This window comes from Phalangium opilio, unplaced genomic scaffold (assembly GCF_054372755.1).
Source record: "Phalangium opilio isolate 3A_F unplaced genomic scaffold, DU_Popi_V2 ptg000103l_1, whole genome shotgun sequence".
Lineage (NCBI taxonomy): Eukaryota > Metazoa > Arthropoda > Arachnida > Opiliones > Phalangiidae > Phalangium > Phalangium opilio.
The window spans coordinates 1,917,130-1,933,793 of record NW_028324205.1 but is presented as its reverse complement, the minus strand read 5'-3'; the positions used below and the strand labels follow the sequence as shown (position 1 = coordinate 1,933,793).

The 16,664-nt window shown below is 40.0% G+C and overlaps 38 non-coding genes across 38 annotated transcripts; all 38 read right to left on the bottom strand.

The window, feature by feature from the left end:
• Positions 1–2,101: 2,101 nt before the first annotated feature.
• TRNAH-AUG (transfer RNA histidin (anticodon AUG)) lies at positions 2,102–2,174 on the bottom strand. Its single transcript has one exon. It is a non-coding gene; the product is annotated as a tRNA-His (tRNA).
• Positions 2,175–2,751: 577 nt separating this feature from the next.
• Positions 2,752–2,824, bottom strand: TRNAR-UCG (transfer RNA arginine (anticodon UCG)). Its single transcript has one exon. It is a non-coding gene; the product is annotated as a tRNA-Arg (tRNA).
• A 414-nt stretch (positions 2,825–3,238) lies between these two features.
• On the bottom strand, positions 3,239–3,311 carry TRNAR-ACG (transfer RNA arginine (anticodon ACG)). The gene has a single exon. It is a non-coding gene; the product is annotated as a tRNA-Arg (tRNA).
• Positions 3,312–3,888: 577 nt separating this feature from the next.
• TRNAR-UCG (transfer RNA arginine (anticodon UCG)) lies at positions 3,889–3,961 on the bottom strand. The gene has a single exon. It is a non-coding gene; the product is annotated as a tRNA-Arg (tRNA).
• A 900-nt stretch (positions 3,962–4,861) lies between these two features.
• On the bottom strand, positions 4,862–4,934 carry TRNAR-UCG (transfer RNA arginine (anticodon UCG)). Its single transcript has one exon. It is a non-coding gene; the product is annotated as a tRNA-Arg (tRNA).
• Positions 4,935–5,020: 86 nt separating this feature from the next.
• On the bottom strand, positions 5,021–5,093 carry TRNAR-ACG (transfer RNA arginine (anticodon ACG)). The gene has a single exon. It is a non-coding gene; the product is annotated as a tRNA-Arg (tRNA).
• Positions 5,094–5,342: 249 nt separating this feature from the next.
• TRNAR-UCG (transfer RNA arginine (anticodon UCG)) lies at positions 5,343–5,415 on the bottom strand. Its single transcript has one exon. It is a non-coding gene; the product is annotated as a tRNA-Arg (tRNA).
• A 414-nt stretch (positions 5,416–5,829) lies between these two features.
• Positions 5,830–5,902, bottom strand: TRNAR-ACG (transfer RNA arginine (anticodon ACG)). Its single transcript has one exon. It is a non-coding gene; the product is annotated as a tRNA-Arg (tRNA).
• Positions 5,903–6,479: 577 nt separating this feature from the next.
• Positions 6,480–6,552, bottom strand: TRNAR-UCG (transfer RNA arginine (anticodon UCG)). The gene has a single exon. It is a non-coding gene; the product is annotated as a tRNA-Arg (tRNA).
• Positions 6,553–7,452: 900 nt separating this feature from the next.
• On the bottom strand, positions 7,453–7,525 carry TRNAR-UCG (transfer RNA arginine (anticodon UCG)). Its single transcript has one exon. It is a non-coding gene; the product is annotated as a tRNA-Arg (tRNA).
• Positions 7,526–7,611: 86 nt separating this feature from the next.
• On the bottom strand, positions 7,612–7,684 carry TRNAR-ACG (transfer RNA arginine (anticodon ACG)). Its single transcript has one exon. It is a non-coding gene; the product is annotated as a tRNA-Arg (tRNA).
• Positions 7,685–8,454: 770 nt separating this feature from the next.
• Positions 8,455–8,527, bottom strand: TRNAR-GCG (transfer RNA arginine (anticodon GCG)). Its single transcript has one exon. It is a non-coding gene; the product is annotated as a tRNA-Arg (tRNA).
• An 85-nt stretch (positions 8,528–8,612) lies between these two features.
• TRNAR-UCG (transfer RNA arginine (anticodon UCG)) lies at positions 8,613–8,685 on the bottom strand. Its single transcript has one exon. It is a non-coding gene; the product is annotated as a tRNA-Arg (tRNA).
• Positions 8,686–9,263: 578 nt separating this feature from the next.
• TRNAR-ACG (transfer RNA arginine (anticodon ACG)) lies at positions 9,264–9,336 on the bottom strand. The gene has a single exon. It is a non-coding gene; the product is annotated as a tRNA-Arg (tRNA).
• Positions 9,337–9,919: 583 nt separating this feature from the next.
• Positions 9,920–9,992, bottom strand: TRNAR-GCG (transfer RNA arginine (anticodon GCG)). The gene has a single exon. It is a non-coding gene; the product is annotated as a tRNA-Arg (tRNA).
• Positions 9,993–10,078: 86 nt separating this feature from the next.
• TRNAR-UCG (transfer RNA arginine (anticodon UCG)) lies at positions 10,079–10,151 on the bottom strand. Its single transcript has one exon. It is a non-coding gene; the product is annotated as a tRNA-Arg (tRNA).
• Positions 10,152–10,238: 87 nt separating this feature from the next.
• TRNAR-ACG (transfer RNA arginine (anticodon ACG)) lies at positions 10,239–10,311 on the bottom strand. Its single transcript has one exon. It is a non-coding gene; the product is annotated as a tRNA-Arg (tRNA).
• A 740-nt stretch (positions 10,312–11,051) lies between these two features.
• TRNAR-UCG (transfer RNA arginine (anticodon UCG)) lies at positions 11,052–11,124 on the bottom strand. The gene has a single exon. It is a non-coding gene; the product is annotated as a tRNA-Arg (tRNA).
• A 414-nt stretch (positions 11,125–11,538) lies between these two features.
• Positions 11,539–11,611, bottom strand: TRNAR-GCG (transfer RNA arginine (anticodon GCG)). The gene has a single exon. It is a non-coding gene; the product is annotated as a tRNA-Arg (tRNA).
• An 86-nt stretch (positions 11,612–11,697) lies between these two features.
• On the bottom strand, positions 11,698–11,770 carry TRNAR-UCG (transfer RNA arginine (anticodon UCG)). The gene has a single exon. It is a non-coding gene; the product is annotated as a tRNA-Arg (tRNA).
• An 87-nt stretch (positions 11,771–11,857) lies between these two features.
• On the bottom strand, positions 11,858–11,930 carry TRNAR-ACG (transfer RNA arginine (anticodon ACG)). Its single transcript has one exon. It is a non-coding gene; the product is annotated as a tRNA-Arg (tRNA).
• A 255-nt stretch (positions 11,931–12,185) lies between these two features.
• On the bottom strand, positions 12,186–12,258 carry TRNAL-GAG (transfer RNA leucine (anticodon GAG)). Its single transcript has one exon. It is a non-coding gene; the product is annotated as a tRNA-Leu (tRNA).
• An 85-nt stretch (positions 12,259–12,343) lies between these two features.
• Positions 12,344–12,416, bottom strand: TRNAR-UCG (transfer RNA arginine (anticodon UCG)). Its single transcript has one exon. It is a non-coding gene; the product is annotated as a tRNA-Arg (tRNA).
• A 251-nt stretch (positions 12,417–12,667) lies between these two features.
• Positions 12,668–12,740, bottom strand: TRNAR-ACG (transfer RNA arginine (anticodon ACG)). Its single transcript has one exon. It is a non-coding gene; the product is annotated as a tRNA-Arg (tRNA).
• Positions 12,741–12,831: 91 nt separating this feature from the next.
• Positions 12,832–12,904, bottom strand: TRNAR-ACG (transfer RNA arginine (anticodon ACG)). Its single transcript has one exon. It is a non-coding gene; the product is annotated as a tRNA-Arg (tRNA).
• Positions 12,905–13,159: 255 nt separating this feature from the next.
• TRNAR-GCG (transfer RNA arginine (anticodon GCG)) lies at positions 13,160–13,232 on the bottom strand. The gene has a single exon. It is a non-coding gene; the product is annotated as a tRNA-Arg (tRNA).
• An 86-nt stretch (positions 13,233–13,318) lies between these two features.
• TRNAR-UCG (transfer RNA arginine (anticodon UCG)) lies at positions 13,319–13,391 on the bottom strand. The gene has a single exon. It is a non-coding gene; the product is annotated as a tRNA-Arg (tRNA).
• A 252-nt stretch (positions 13,392–13,643) lies between these two features.
• On the bottom strand, positions 13,644–13,716 carry TRNAR-ACG (transfer RNA arginine (anticodon ACG)). Its single transcript has one exon. It is a non-coding gene; the product is annotated as a tRNA-Arg (tRNA).
• Positions 13,717–13,807: 91 nt separating this feature from the next.
• Positions 13,808–13,880, bottom strand: TRNAR-ACG (transfer RNA arginine (anticodon ACG)). Its single transcript has one exon. It is a non-coding gene; the product is annotated as a tRNA-Arg (tRNA).
• Positions 13,881–14,135: 255 nt separating this feature from the next.
• Positions 14,136–14,208, bottom strand: TRNAR-GCG (transfer RNA arginine (anticodon GCG)). The gene has a single exon. It is a non-coding gene; the product is annotated as a tRNA-Arg (tRNA).
• Positions 14,209–14,294: 86 nt separating this feature from the next.
• TRNAR-UCG (transfer RNA arginine (anticodon UCG)) lies at positions 14,295–14,367 on the bottom strand. The gene has a single exon. It is a non-coding gene; the product is annotated as a tRNA-Arg (tRNA).
• An 87-nt stretch (positions 14,368–14,454) lies between these two features.
• TRNAR-ACG (transfer RNA arginine (anticodon ACG)) lies at positions 14,455–14,527 on the bottom strand. Its single transcript has one exon. It is a non-coding gene; the product is annotated as a tRNA-Arg (tRNA).
• A 91-nt stretch (positions 14,528–14,618) lies between these two features.
• TRNAL-GAG (transfer RNA leucine (anticodon GAG)) lies at positions 14,619–14,691 on the bottom strand. Its single transcript has one exon. It is a non-coding gene; the product is annotated as a tRNA-Leu (tRNA).
• Positions 14,692–14,776: 85 nt separating this feature from the next.
• TRNAR-UCG (transfer RNA arginine (anticodon UCG)) lies at positions 14,777–14,849 on the bottom strand. The gene has a single exon. It is a non-coding gene; the product is annotated as a tRNA-Arg (tRNA).
• A 414-nt stretch (positions 14,850–15,263) lies between these two features.
• Positions 15,264–15,336, bottom strand: TRNAR-UCG (transfer RNA arginine (anticodon UCG)). The gene has a single exon. It is a non-coding gene; the product is annotated as a tRNA-Arg (tRNA).
• Positions 15,337–15,422: 86 nt separating this feature from the next.
• On the bottom strand, positions 15,423–15,495 carry TRNAR-ACG (transfer RNA arginine (anticodon ACG)). The gene has a single exon. It is a non-coding gene; the product is annotated as a tRNA-Arg (tRNA).
• A 770-nt stretch (positions 15,496–16,265) lies between these two features.
• TRNAR-GCG (transfer RNA arginine (anticodon GCG)) lies at positions 16,266–16,338 on the bottom strand. Its single transcript has one exon. It is a non-coding gene; the product is annotated as a tRNA-Arg (tRNA).
• An 85-nt stretch (positions 16,339–16,423) lies between these two features.
• TRNAR-UCG (transfer RNA arginine (anticodon UCG)) lies at positions 16,424–16,496 on the bottom strand. Its single transcript has one exon. It is a non-coding gene; the product is annotated as a tRNA-Arg (tRNA).
• Positions 16,497–16,664: the final 168 nt, after the last annotated feature.

Sequence of the window (16,664 nt, the reverse complement as noted above, 5' to 3'; positions counted from 1 at the left end):
TGTCGCGTGACGCTTTTAAGAGTGTCGCGTGACGCTTTTAAGAGTGTCGCGTGACGCTTTTAAGAGTGTCGCGTGACGCTTTTAAGAGTGTCGCGTAATGCTTTTAAAAGTGTCGCATAACACATTTAGCAGGTTTTATAAAGCTAATACCACCTGATCGCCAATTCCTTTTCCTTAGCTACTTTTTACTCAGGGATAAAAATATTTTCTTAAGAAAATATCATCTTTAAAAAATGCTGTTATATTTACTTTAATACGCACAATTACGTCTTTTTCCTTGCATTTATAATCTTTGGATTGACTTCAAAATTAAAAGATATATAGAAACGGAAGACCTCATATAAAAAACAAGTTATTGATTTTCAATCCCGCAGTATTATTATTTAATTTACATGTTTAATTTCAAACGGTGTTTTAAAGGTTTTTACCTTTCCGTGTGACGTAGTCCAGGAGAGGTTCTGTAACGGCCGTGTCTGTGTGTGTGTCTGTGTGTTGGGGTGTGTGTGTGTGTGTCTGTCCGTTGTTACACCCACGTGACCGCGTTCGCAGTTTGCGTATCGGAGCAAACGTGTTCGCCATATCCTAACTGCTTTCACAGTCACGGAAATGGCTCCTCTACTTGAGTTCTCACACCACCATCTTCTGGTCTTTGTCCATCCCACATGGACACCAGTCTGTTCTTACTGGCTTCTAACACCACCATCTTCTGGTCTTCGTCCATTCCACGTGGACACCAGTCTGTACATACTGGCTTCTAATCACCACCATCTTCTGTTCTTTGTCAATCCCACATTGACACCGTCTGCACTTACACTGCCTTCTAACACCACCATCCACTGGTCTTCCGTCTATTCCACATAGACACCAATCTGTATCATTGGCTTCTACTCCATTATCATCGATTGGTTTTAGGATATACACGGCGATCAGCTAGGGTTACGAGAAGCGTCTAGCCTCCCTAAGGTAGGATCGCAACCAAAGGTTTTCGCATTTGCGGTTTTTCCTTACTATTATAATGGAAACGAATCGTATATATACCCCAAAATTTGAAGAAAGCGGGAAGAGGGGTACCCTTCACTTTAAACGTCAATATTAGCAAAGTTTGAGAAGATAATAGGTATAACTTTATTTTAAACGATTTAACTATTATTAATGTTAATTATTGAAGATTAAAAAAATTAAAAATAATTATATTTATTTAAATATTAAAGATAAACCCCTCGTGCAAAGAGAGGGATTATCATTGCCTCCTATATCTACCAAGGCCCGTGCATGCGATATATTTCCTTCATTGCCTCCTATATCTACCAAGGCCCGTGCATTGTGATATATTTCATTCATTGCATAAACATAAGCGAGATTGTTTTGGGAAAAAAATACTGCTTCCACTAATGGGTTTATACTCCTTGTTACTGTTGTATAGAGTAATCATGAGAAAAGCTTAAAAAGTTACGAGAGGACAGACCTTTTTTATCCTCATTCAAAAATATTTTTTGGTGCTAAGATTGCTTTAAAAAATCCAAACGGTTAGGCATTGGTAAAAAAGACAAATGATGTTTTTCAAATCTAATGAGATAACGCCCACCTAGTTGAAAATTGCCGTTTTTTATCCGCGGGAGCCATTCTTAATGAGAATTTCGATGCTAGTAGGTTGTCAATTAAACTACCGGTATATTATTGTTGTTGGAAATTGGATATTAAGTCAAATTAAGTGGTTGTAAAGAGCCAGCAGGTTTTTGCTGCTTCTTTTTGTGAGTATTTGATTTTTGTATGTAAAATGGAGGAAGATAATGTAGAGAGTAAGGATGAAATGCGGAAGCGCAAAGCGCGGGAAAGGATGAGGGCAAAAAGGTCGACGTTTTCATTGGATACTTAAGGTTATATAATCTTCTCGACACGGAGAGGTAATATTTTGGTTTTCCCGACTTGTTAAATTATAATTCCGAGATTGCCAAGACTCGAACCTGGAATCTTCGGCTTCGAAGCCAGACGCTTTATCCTTTACGCTACAAGCTATTGCTCCGTAGGCTAAACAACTTTTCCAAACATTGTATTTATGCATTTTTTATGACGCATAAAGATTTTTTACTAAAACAAACACCGAGCTCGCCAGGACTCGAACCTGGAATTTTCTGCTCCATAGGCAGACGCGTTATCCATTGCGCCACAAGCCCGTTAGCTGTTTATCTAGATGCTATTGAAGCATTGCAATATTATAAATTTCCCTTCCGTTATACTCTAATTATCATCTTTAAATGTTAATACCGAGCTCGCCAGGACTCGAACCTGGAATCTTCTGCTCCGTACGCAGACGCGTAATCCATTGCGCGACAAGCCCGTTAGAGGTCGATCTAAATGCTATTGAGGCATTGCAATATTATAAATTTCCCTTCCGTTATACTCCAATTATCATCTTTGAATGTTAATACCGAGCTCGCCAGGACTCGAACCTAGAATCTTCTGCTCCGTACGCAGACGTGTAATCCATTGCGCCACAAGCCCGTTAGCTGTTTATCTAGATGCTATTGAAGCATTGCAATATTATAAATTTCCCTTCCGTTATACTCAATTATCAACTTCAAATATTAATACCGAGCTCGCCAGGACTAGAACCTGGAATCTTCTGCTTCGAAGGCAGACGCGTTTTCCATTGCGCTAAAAGCCCTTGCTGTCAACTATAAAAAAACTTTCCAAACATTGTATTTATGCATTTTTTATGACGCATAAAAGATTTTTCACTAAAACAAATACCGAGCTTGCCAGGACTCGAACCTGAAATCTTCTGCTTCGAAGGCAGACGCGTAATCCATTACGCTACAAGCCCTTGCTCTCTAATATAAAAAACTTTTCCAAACATTGTATTTATGCATTTTTAATGACGCATAAAAGATCTTTTACTAAAACAGACACCGAGGTTGCCAGGACTAGAACCTGGAGTCTTCTGCTCCGTAGGCAGACGCGTTATCCATTGCGCCACAAGCCCGTTAGTTGTTTATCTAGATGCTATTGAAGCATTGCAATATTATAAATTTCCCTTCCGTTATACTCTAAATATCATCTTTAAACGTTAATACCGAGCTCGCCAGGACTCGAACCTGGATTTTTCTGCTCCGTAGGCAGAAGCGTTATCCATTGCGCTTCAAGCCCGTTAGCTGTTCATCTATATGCTATTGGAGAATTGCAATATTATAAATTTCCCTTCCGTTATACTCTAATTATCATCTTTAAATGTTAATACCGAGCTCGCCAGGACTCGAACCTGGAATCTTCTGCTCCGTAGGCAGACGCGTTATCCATTGCGCCACAAGCCCGTTAGCTGTTTATCTAGATGCTATCGAAGCATTGCAATATTATAAACTTCCCTTCCGTTATACTCTAATTATCATCTTTAAATGTTAATACCGAGCTCGCCAGGAGTCAAATCTGGAATTTTCTGCTCCGTAGGCAGACGCGTTATCCTTTGCGCCACAAGCCCGTTAGCTGTTTATCTAGATGCTATTGAAGCATAGCAATATTATTAATTTCCCTTCCGTTATACTCTAATTATCATCTTTAAATGTTAATACCGAGCTCGCCAGGACTCGAACCTGGAATTTTTTGCTCCGTAGGCAGACGCGTTATCCATTGCGCCACAAGCACGTTAGCTGTTTATGTATATGCTATTGAAGCATTGCAATATTATAAATTTCCCTTCCGTTATACTCTAATTATCATCTTTAAATGTTAATACCGAGCTCGCCAGGACTCGAACCTGGAATCTTCTGCTCCGCAGGCAGACTCGTAATCCATTACGCTACAAGCCCTTCCTTTCTACTATAAAAACTTTTCCAAACATTGTATTTATGCATTTTTTATGACGCATAAAAGATCTTTCACTAAAATAAACACCGAGCTTGCCAGGACTCGAACCTGAAATCTTCTGCTTCGAAGGCAGACGCGTTATCCATTACGCTACAAGCCCTTGCTCTCTAATATAAAAAACTTTTCCAAACATTGTATTTATGCATTTTTAATGACGCATAAAAGATCTTTTACTAAAACAAACTCCGAGCTTGCCAGGACTCGATCCTGGAATCTTCTGCCCCGTAGGCACTCGCGTTATCCATTGCGCCACAAGCCCGTTAGCTGTTTATCTAGATGCTATTGAAGCATTGCAATATTATAAATTTCCCTTCCGTTATACTCTAATTATCATCTTTAAATGTTAATACTGAGCTCGCCAGGACTCGAACCTGGAATCTTCTGCTCCGTTGCAGACGCGTAATCCATTGCGCGACAAGCCCGTTAGAGGTCGATCAAAATGCTATTGAAGCATTGCAATATTATAAATTTCCCTTCCGTTATACTCTAATTATCATCTTTAAATGTTAATACCAAGCTCGCCAGGACTCGAACCTGGAATTTTTTGCACCGTAGGCAGACGCGTTATCCATTGCGCCACAAGCCCGTTAGCTGTTTATCTAGATGCTATTGAAGCATTACAATATTATAAATTTCCCTTCCGTTATACTCTAATTATCATCTTTAAATGTTAATAACGAGCTCGCCAGGACTCGAACCTGGAATTTTCTGCTGCGTAGGCAGACACGTTATCCATTGCGCCACAAGCCCGTTAGCTGTTTATCTATATGCTATTGAAGCATTGCAATATTAAAAATTTCCCTTCCGTTATACTCTAATTATCATCTTTAAATGTTAATACCGAGCTCGCCAGGATTCGAACCGGGAATCTTCTGCTCCGCAGGCAGACGCGTAATCCATTACGCTACAAGCCCTTGCTTTCTACTATAAAAAACTTTTCCAAACATTGTATTTATGCATTTTTTATGACGCGTAAAAGACCTTTCACTAAAATAAACACCGAGCTTGCCAGGACTCGAACCTGGAATCTTCTGCATCGAAGGCAGACGCGTTATCCATCACGCTACAAGCCCTTGCTCTCTAATATAAAAAACTTTTCCATACATTGTATTTATTCATTTTTAATGACGCATAAAAGATCTTTTACTAAAACAAACTCCGAGCTTGCCAGGACTCGAACCTGGAATCTTCTGCTCCGTAGGCAGACGCGTTATCCATTGCGCCACAAGCCCGTTAGCTGTTTATCTAGATGCTATTGAAGCATTGCAATATTATAAATTTCCCTTCCGTTATACTCAATTATCAACTTCAAATATTAATACCGAGCTCGCCAGGACTAGAACCTGGAATCTTCTGCTTCGAAGGCAGACGCGTTTTCCATTGCGCTAAAAGCCCTTGCTGTCAACTATAAAAAACTTTTCCAAACATTGTATTTATGCATTTTTTATGACGCATAAAAGATTTTTCACTAAAACAAATACCGAGCTTGCCAGGACTCGAACCTGAAATCTTCTGCTTCGAAGGCAGACGCGTAATCCATTACGCTACAAGCCCTTGCTCTCTAATATAAAAAACTTTTCCAAACATTGTATTTATGCATTTTTAATGACGCATAAAAGATCTTTTACTAAAACAGACACCGAGGTTGCCAGGACTAGAACCTGGAGTCTTCTGCTCCGTAGGCAGACGCGTTATCCATTGCGCCACAAGCCCGTTAGTTGTTTATCTAGATGCTATTGAAGCATTGCAATATTATAAATTTCCCTTCCGTTATACTCTAAATATCATCTTTAAACGTTAATACCGAGCTCGCCAGGACTCGAACCTGGATTTTTCTGCTCCGTAGGCAGAAGCGTTATCCATTGCGCTTCAAGCCCGTTAGCTGTTCATCTATATGCTATTGGAGAATTGCAATATTATAAATTTCCCTTCCGATATACTCTAATTATCATCTTTAAATGTTAATACCGAGCTCGCCAGGACTCGAACCTGGAATCTTCTGCTCCGTAGGCAGACGCGTTATCCATTGCGCCACAAGCCCGTTAGCTGTTTATCTAGATGCTATCGAAGCATTGCAATATTATAAACTTCCCTTCCGTTATACTCTAATTATCATCTTTAAATGTTAATACCGAGCTCGCCAGGAGTCAAATCTGGAATTTTCTGCTCCGTAGGCAGACGCGTTATCCTTTGCGCCACAAGCCCGTTAGCTGTTTATCTAGATGCTATTGAAGCATAGCAATATTATTAATTTCCCTTCCGTTATACTCTAATTATCATCTTTAAATGTTAATACCGAGCTCGCCAGGACTCGAACCTGGAATTTTTTGCTCCGTAGGCAGACGCGTTATCCATTGCGCCACAAGCACGTTAGCTGTTTATGTATATGCTATTGAAGCATTGCAATATTATAAATTTCCCTTCCGTTATACTCTAATTATCATCTTTAAATGTTAATACCGAGCTCGCCAGGACTCGAACCTGGAATCTTCTGCTCCGCAGGCAGACTCGTAATCCATTACGCTACAAGCCCTTCCTTTCTACTATAAAAACTTTTCCAAACATTGTATTTATGCATTTTTTATGACGCATAAAAGATCTTTCACTAAAATAAACACCGAGCTTGCCAGGACTCGAACCTGAAATCTTCTGCTTCGAAGGCAGACGCGTTATCCATTACGCTACAAGCCCTTGCTCTCTAATATAAAAAACTTTTCCAAACATTGTATTTATGCATTTTTAATGACGCATAAAAGATCTTTTACTAAAACAAACTCCGAGCTTGCCAGGACTCGATCCTGGAATCTTCTGCCCCGTAGGCACTCGCGTTATCCATTGCGCCACAAGCCCGTTAGCTGTTTATCTAGATGCTATTGAAGCATTGCAATATTATAAATTTCCCTTCCGTTATACTCTAATTATCATCTTTAAATGTTAATACTGAGCTCGCCAGGACTCGAACCTGGAATCTTCTGCTCCGTTGCAGACGCGTAATCCATTGCGCGACAAGCCCGTTAGAGGTCGATCAAAATGCTATTGAAGCATTGCAATATTATAAATTTCCCTTCCGTTATACTCTAATTATCATCTTTAAATGTTAATACCAAGCTCGCCAGGACTCGAACCTGGAATTTTTTGCACCGTAGGCAGACGCGTTATCCATTGCGCCACAAGCCCGTTAGCTGTTTATCTAGATGCTATTGAAGCATTACAATATTATAAATTTCCCTTCCGTTATACTCTAATTATCATCTTTAAATGTTAATAACGAGCTCGCCAGGACTCGAACCTGGAATTTTCTGCTGCGTAGGCAGACGCGTTATCCATTGCGCCACAAGCCCGTTAGCTGTTTATCTATATGCTATTGAAGCATTGCAATATTAAAAATTTCCCTTCCGTTATACTCTAATTATCATCTTTAAATGTTAATACCGAGCTCGCCAGGATTCGAACCGGGAATCTTCTGCTCCGCAGGCAGACGCGTAATCCATTACGCTACAAGCCCTTGCTTTCTACTATAAAAAACTTTTCCAAACATTGTATTTATGCATTTTTTATGACGCGTAAAAGACCTTTCACTAAAATAAACACCGAGCTTGCCAGGACTCGAACCTGGAATCTTCTGCATCGAAGGCAGACGCGTTATCCATCACGCTACAAGCCCTTGCTCTCTAATATAAAAAACTTTTCCATACATTGTATTTATTCATTTTTAATGACGCATAAAAGATCTTTTACTAAAACAAACTCCGAGCTTGCCAGGACTCGAACCTGGAATCTTCTGCTCCGTAGGCAGACGCGTTATCCATTGCGCCACAAGCCCGTTAGCTGTTTATCTAGATGCTATTGAAGCATTGCAATATTATAAATTTCCCTTCCGTTATACTCTAATTATCTTCTTTAAATGTTAATACCGATCTCGCCAGGACTCGAACCTGGAATTTTCTGCTCCGTAGGCAGACGCGTTATCCATTGCGCCACAAGCCCGTTAGAGGTCGATCAAAATGCTATTGAGGTATTGCAATATTATAAATTTCTCCTACGTTGTACTCTAATAATAATCTTTATGTGTTTATTCCGAGATTGCCAAGACTCGAACCTGGAACCTTCTGCTTCGAAGCCAGACGCTTTATCCATTAAGCTACAAGCTCTTGCTCCGTATTATAAACAACTTTTCCAAACATTGTATTTATGCATTTTTTATGACGCAATATTATAAATTTCCCTTCCGTTATACTCTAATTACCATCTTTAAATGTTAATACCGAGCTCGCCAGGACTCGAACCTGGAATTTTCTGCTCCGTAGGCAGACGCGTTATCCATTGCGCCACAACCCCGTTAGCTGTTTATCTAGATGCTATTGAAGCATTGCAATATTATAAATTTCCCTTGCGTTATACTCTAATTATCATCTTTAAATGTTAATACCGAGCTCGCCAGGACTCGAACCTGGAATTTTTCGCTCCGTAGGCAGACGCGTTATCCATTGCGCCACAAGCACGTTAGCTGTTTTTCTATATGCTATTGAAGCATTGCAATATTATAAATTTCACTTCCGTTATACTCTAATTATCATCTTTAAATGTTAATACCGAGCTCGCCAGGAATCGAACCTGGAATCTTCTGCTCCGCAGGCAGACGCGTAATCCATTACGCTACAAGCCCTTGCTTTCTACTATAAAAACTTTTCCAAACATTGTATTTATGCATTTTTAATGACGCATAAAAGATCTTTCACTAAAATAAACACCGAGCTTGCCAGGACTCGAACCTGAAATCTTCTGCTTCGAAGGCAGACGCGTTATCCATTACGCTACAAGCCCTTGCTCTCTAATATAAAAAACTTTTCCAAACATTGTATTTATGCATTTTTAATGACGCATAAAAGGTCTTTTACTAAAACAAACTCCGAGCTTGCCAGGACTCGAACCTGGAATCTTCTGCTCCGTAGGCACTCGCGTTATGCATTGCGCCACAAGCCCGTTAGCTGTTTATCTAGATGCTATTTAAGCATTGCAATGTTATAAATTTCCCTTCCGTTATACTCTAATTACCATCTTTAAATGTTAATACCGAGCTCGCCAGGACTCGAACCTGGAATTTTCTGCTCCGTAGGCAGACGCGTTATCCATTGCGCCACAACCCCGTTAGCTGTTTATCTAGATGCTATTGAAGCATTGCAATATTATAAATTTCCCTTCCGTTATACTCTAAATATCATCTTTAAACGTTAATACCGAGCTCGCCAGGACTCGAACCTGGAATTTTCTGCTCCGTAGGCAGACGCGTTATCCTTTGCGCCACAAGCCCGTTAGCTGTTTATCTATATGCTATTGGAGAATTGCAATATTATAAATTTCCCTTCCGTTATACTCTAATTATCATCTTTAAATGTTAATACCGAGCTCGCCAGGACTCGAACCTGGAATCTTCTGCTCCGTAGGCAGACGCGTTATCCATTGCGCCACAAGCCCGTTAGCTGTTCATCTAGATGCTATCGAAGCATTGCAATATTATAAATTTCCCTTCCGTTATACTCTAATTATCATCTTTAAATGTTAATACCGAGCTCGCCAGGACTTGAACCCGGAATTTTCTGCTCCGTAAGCAGACGCGTTATCCTTTGCGCCACAAGCCCGTTAGCTGTTTATCTAGATGCTATTGAAGCATAGCAATATTATTAATTTCCCTTCCGTTATACTCTAATTATCATCTTTAAATGTTAAAACCGAGCTCGCCAGGACTCGAACCTGGAATCTTCTGCTCCGTAGGCACTCGCGTTATGCATTGCGCCACAAGCCCGTTAGCTGTTTATCTAGATGCTATTGAAGCATTGCAATGTTATAAATTTCCCTTCCGTTATACTCTAATTACCATCTTTAAATGTTAATACCGAGCTCGCCAGGACTCGAACCTGGAATTTTCTGCTCCGTAGGCAGACGCGTTATCCATTGCGCCACAACCCCGTTAGCTGTTTATCTAGATGCTATTGAAGCATTGCAATATTATAAATTTCCCTTGCGTTATACTCTAATTATCATCTTTAAATGTTAATACCGAGCTCGCCAGGACTCGAACCTGGAATCTTCTGCTCCGCAGGCAGACGCGTAATCCATTACGCTACAAGCCCTTGCTTTCTACTATAAAAAACTTTTCCAAACATTGTATTTATGCATTTTTTATGACGCATAAAAGATCTTTCACTAAAATAAACACCGAGCTTGCCAGGACTCGAACCTGGAATCTTCTGCTTCGAAGGCAGACGCGTTATCCATTACGCTACAAACCCTTTCTCTCTAATATAAAAAAAATTTTCCAAACATTGTATTTATGCATTTTTAATGACGCATAAAAGATCTTTTACTAAAACAAACTCCGAGCTTGCCAGGACTCGAACCTGGAATCTTCTGCTCCGTAGGCAGACGCGTTATCCATTGCGCCACAAGCCCGTTAGCTGTTTATCTAGATGCTATTGAAGCATTGCAATATTATAAATTTCCCTTCCGTTATACTCTAAATATCATCTTTAAACGTTAATACCGAGCTCGCCAGGACTCGAACCTGGAATTTTCTGCTCCGTAGGCAGACGCGTTATCCTTTGCGCCACAAGCCCGTTAGCTGTTTATCTATATGCTATTGGAGAATTGCAATATTATAAATTTCCCTTCCGTTATACTCTAATTATCATCTTTAAATGTTAATACCGAGCTCGCCAGGACTCGAACATGGAATCTTCTGCTCCGTAGGCAGACGCGTTATCCATTGCGCCACAAGCCCGTTAGCTGTTTATCTAGATGCTATTGAAGCATAGCAATATTATTAATTTCCCTTCCGTTATACTCTAATTATCATCTTTAAATGTTAATACCGAGCTCGCCAGGACTCGAACCTGGAATTTTTCGCTCCGTAAGCAGACGCGTTATCCATTGCGCCACAAGCACGTTAGCTGTTTTTCTATATGCTATTGAAGCATTGCAATATTATAAATTTCCCTTCCGTTATACTCTAATTATCATCTTTAAATGTTAATACCGAGCTCGCCAGGAATCGAACCTGGAATCTTCTGCTCCTAGGCAGACGCGTAATCCATTACGCTACAAGCCCTTGCTTTCTACTATAAAAACTTTTCCAAACATTGTATTTATGCATTTTTAATGACGCATAAAAGATCTTTCACTAAAATAAACACCGAGCTTGCCAGGACTCGAACCTGAAATCTTCTGCTTCGAAGGCAGACGCGTTATCCATTACGCTACAAGCCCTTGCTCTCTAATATAAAAAACTTTTCCAAACATTGTATTTATGCATTTTTAATGACGCATAAAAGGTCTTTTACTAAAACAAACTCCGAGCTTGCCAGGACTCGAACCTGGAATCTTCTGCTCCGTAGGCACTCGCGTTATCCATTGCGCCACAAGCCCGTTAGCTGTTTATCTAGATGCTATTGAAGCATTGCAATATTATAAATTTCCCTTCCGTTATACTCTAATTACCATCTTTAAATGTTAATACCGAGCTCGCCAGGACTCGAACCTGGAATTTTCTGCTCCGTAGGCAGACGCGTTATCCATTGCGCCACAACCCCGTTAGCTGTTTATCCAGATGCTATTGAAGCATTGCAATATTATAAATTTCCCTTGCGTTATACTCTAATTATCATCTTTAAATGTTAATACCGAGCTCGCCAGGACTCGAACCTGGAATCTTCTGCTCCGCAGGCAAACGCGTAATCCATTACGCTACAAGCCCTTGCTTTCTACTATAAAAAACGTTTCCAAACATTGTATTTATGCATTTTTTATGACGCATAAAAGATCTTTCACTAAAATAAACACCGAGCTTGCCAGGACTCGAACCTGGAATCTTCTGCTTCGAAGGCAGACGCGTTATCCATTACGCTACAAACCCTTTCTCTCTAATATAAAAAAATTTTTCCAAACATTGTATTTATGCATTTTTAATGACGCATAAAAGATCTTTTACTAAAACAAACTCCGAGCTTGCCAGGACTCGAACCTGGAATCTTCTGCTCCGTAGGCAGACGCGTTATCCATTGCGCCAAAAGCCCGTTAGCTGTTTATCTAGATGCTATTGAAGCATAGCAATATTATTAATTTCCCTTCCGTTATACTCTAATTATCATCTTTAAATGTTAATACCGAGCTCGCCAGGACTCGAACCTGGAATTTTTCGCTCCGTAGGCAGACGCGTTATCCATTGCGCCACAAGCACGTTAGCTGTTTTTCTATATGCTATTGAAGCATTGCAATATTATAAATTTCCCTTCCGTTATACTCTAATTATCATCTTTAAATGTTAATACCGAGCTCGCCAGGAATCGAACCTGGAATCTTCTGCTCCTCAGGCAGACGCGTAATCCATTACGCTACAAGCCCTTGCTTTCTACTATAAAAACTTTTCCAAACATTTTATTTATGCATTTTTAATGACGCATAAAAGATCTTTCACTAAAATAAACACCGAGCTTGCCAGGACTCGAACCTGAAATCTTCTGCTTCGAAGGCAGACGCGTTATCCATTACGCTACAAGCCCTTGCTCTCTAATATAAAAAACTTTTCCAAACATTGTATTTATGCATTTTTAATGACGCATAAAAGGTCTTTTACTAAAACAAACTCCGAGCTTGCCAGGACTCGAACCTGGAATCTTCTGCTCCGTAGGCACTCGCGTTATCCATTGCGAACACAAGCCCGTTAGCTGTTTATCTAGATGCTATTGAAGCATTTTAATATTATAAATTTCCCTTCCGTTATACTCTAATTACCATCTTTAAATGTTAATACCGAGCTCGCCAGGACTCGAACCTGGAATTTTCTGCTCCGTAGGCAGAAGCGTTATCCATTGCGCCACAAGCCCGTTAGCTGTTCATCTATATGCTATTGGAGCATTGCAATATTATAAATATCCCTTCCGTTATACTCTAATTATCATCTTTAAGTGTTAATACCGAGCTTGCCAGGACTCGAACCTGGAATCTTCTGCTCCGTAGGCAGACGCGTTATCCATTGCGCCACAAGCCCGTTAGCTGTTTATCTAGATGCTATTGATGCATTGCAATATTATAAATTTCCCTTCCGTTATACTATAATTATCATCTTGAAATGTTAATACCGAGCTCGCCAGGACTCGAACCTGGAATTTTCTGCTTCGTAGGCAGACGCGTTATCCATTGCGCCACAACCCCGTTAGCTGTTTATCTAGATGCTATTGAAGCATTGCAATATTATAAATTTCCCTTGCGTTATACTCTAATTATCATCTTTAAATGTTAATACCGAGCTCGCCAGGACTCGAACCTGGAATCTTCTGCTCCGCAGGCAGACGCGTAATCCATTACGCTACAAGCCCTTGCTTTCTACTATAAAAAACGTTTCCAAACATTGTATTTATGCATTTTTTATGACGCATAAAAGATCTTTCACTAAAATAAACACCGAGCTTGCCAGGACTCGAACCTGGAATCTTCTGCTTCGAAGGCAGACGCGTTATCCATTACGCTACAAACCCTTTCTCTCTAATATAAAAAAATTTTTCCAAACATTGTATTTATGCATTTTTAATGACGCATAAAAGATCTTTTACTAAAACAAACTCCGAGCTTGCCAGGACTCGAACCTGGAATCTTCTGCTCCGTAGGCACTCGCGTTATCCATTGCGAACACAAGCCCGTTAGCTGTTTATCTAGATGCTATTGAAGCATTGCAATATTATAAATTTCCCTTCCGTTATACTCTAATTACCATCTTTAAATGTTAATACCGAGCTCGCCAGGACTCGAACCTGGAATTTTCTGCTCCGTAGGCAGAAGCGTTATCCATTGCGCCACAAGCCCGTTAGCTGTTCATCTATATGCTATTGGAGCATTGCAATATTATAAATATCCCTTCCGTTATACTCTAATTATCATCTTTAAGTGTTAATACCGAGCTCGCCAGGACTCGAACCTGGAATCTTCTGCTCCGTAGGCAGACGCGTTATCCATTGCGCCACAAGCCCGTTAGCTGTTTATCTAGATGCTATTGATGCATTGCAATATTATAAATTTCCCTTCCGTTATACTATAATTATCATCTTGAAATGTTAATACCGAGCTCGCCAGGACTCGAACCTGGAATTTTCTGCTCCGTAGGCAGACGCGTTATCCATTGCGCCAAAACCCCGTTAGCTGTTTATCTAGATGCTATTGAAGCATTGCAATATTATAAATTTCCCTTGCGTTATACTCTAATTATCATCTTTAAATGTTAATACCGAGCTCGCCAGGACTCGAACCTGGAATCTTCTGCTCCGCAGGCAGACGCGTAATCCATTACGCTACAAGCCCTTGCTTTCTACTATAAAAAACGTTTCCAAACATTGTATTTATGCATTTTTTATGACGCATAAAAGATCTTTCACTAAAATAAACACCGAGCTTGCCAGGACTCGAACCTGGAATCTTCTGCTTCGAAGGCAGACGCGTTATCCATTACGCTACAAACCCTTTCTCTCTAATATAAAAAATTTTTTCCAAACATTGTATTTATGCATTTTTAATGACGCATAAAAGATCTTTTACTAAAACAAACTCCGAGCTTGCCAGGACTCGAACCTGGAATCTTCTGCTCCGTAGGCAGACGCGTTATCCATTGCGCCACAAGCCCGCTAGCTGTTTATCTAGATGCTATTGAAGCATAGCAATATTATTAATTTCCCTTCCGTTATACTCTAATTATCATCTTTAAATGTTAATACCGAGCTCGCCAGGAATCGAACCTGGAATCTTCTGCTCCTCAGGCAGACGCGTAATCCATTACGCTACAAGCCCTTGCTTTCTACTATAAAAACTTTTCCAAACATTGTATTTATGCATTTTTAATGACGCATAAAAGATCTTTCACTAAAATAAACACCGAGCTTGCCAGGACTCGAACCTGAAATCTTCTGCTTCGAAGGCAGACGCGTTATCCATTACGCTACAAGCCCGTTAGCTGTTTATCTAGATGCTATTGAAGCATTACAATATTATAAATTTCCCTTCCGTTATACTCTAATTATCATCTTTAAATGTTAATAACGAGCTCGCCAGGACTCGAACCTGGAATTTTCTGCTGCGTAGGCAGACGCGTTATCCATTGCGCCACAAGCCCGTTAGCTGTTTATCTATATGCTATTGAAGCATTGCAATATTAAAAATTTCCCTTCCGTTATACTCTAATTATCATCTTTAAATGTTAATACCGAGCTCGCCAGGATTCGAACCGGGAATCTTCTGCTCCGCAGGCAGACGCGTAATCCATTACGCTACAAGCCCTTGCTTTCTACTATAAAAAACTTTTCCAAACATTGTATTTATGCATTTTTTATGACGCGTAAAAGACCTTTCACTAAAATAAACACCGAGCTTGCCAGGACTCGAACCTGGAATCTTCTGCATCGAAGGCAGACGCGTTATCCATCACGCTACAAGCCCTTGCTCTCTAATATAAAAAACTTTTCCATACATTGTATTTATTCATTTTTAATGACGCATAAAAGATCTTTTACTAAAACAAACTCCGAGCTTGCCAGGACTCGAACCTGGAATCTTCTGCTCCGTAGGCAGACGCGTTATCCATTGCGCCACAAGCCCGTTAGCTGTTTATCTAGATGCTATTGAAGCATTGCAATATTATAAATTTCCCTTCCGTTATACTCTAATTATCTTCTTTAAATGTTAATACCGATCTCGCCAGGACTCGAACCTGGAATTTTCTGCTCCGTAGGCAGACGCGTTATCCATTGCGCCACAAGCCCGTTAGAGGTCGATCAAAATGCTATTGAGGTATTGCAATATTATAAATTTCTCCTACGTTGTACTCTAATAATAATCTTTATGTGTTTATTCCGAGATTGCCAAGACTCGAACCTGGAACCTTCTGCTTCGAAGCCAGACGCTTTATCCATTAAGCTACAAGCTCTTGCTCCGTATTATAAACAACTTTTCCAAACATTGTATTTATGCATTTTTTATGACGCAATATTATAAATTTCCCTTCCGTTATACTCTAATTACCATCTTTAAATGTTAATACCGAGCTCGCCAGGACTCGAACCTGGAATTTTCTGCTCCGTAGGCAGACGCGTTATCCATTGCGCCACAACCCCGTTAGCTGTTTATCTAGATGCTATTGAAGCATTGCAATATTATAAATTTCCCTTGCGTTATACTCTAATTATCATCTTTAAATGTTAATACCGAGCTCGCCAGGACTCGAACCTGGAATTTTTCGCTCCGTAGGCAGACGCGTTATCCATTGCGCCACAAGCACGTTAGCTGTTTTTCTATATGCTATTGAAGCATTGCAATATTATAAATTTCACTTCCGTTATACTCTAATTATCATCTTTAAATGTTAATACCGAGCTCGCCAGGAATCGAACCTGGAATCTTCTGCTCCGCAGGCAGACGCGTAATCCATTACGCTACAAGCCCTTGCTTTCTACTATAAAAACTTTTCCAAACATTGTATTTATGCATTTTTAATGACGCATAAAAGATCTTTCACTAAAATAAACACCGAGCTTGCCAGGACTCGAACCTGAAATCTTCTGCTTCGAAGGCAGACGCGTTATCCATTACGCTACAAGCCCTTGCTCTCTAATATAAAAAACTTTTCCAAACATTGTATTTATGCATTTTTAATGACGCATAAAAGGTCTTTTACTAAAACAAACTCCGAGCTTGCCAGGACTCGAACCTGGAATCTTCTGCTCCGTAGGCACTCGCGTTATGCATTGCGCCACAAGCCCGTTAGCTGT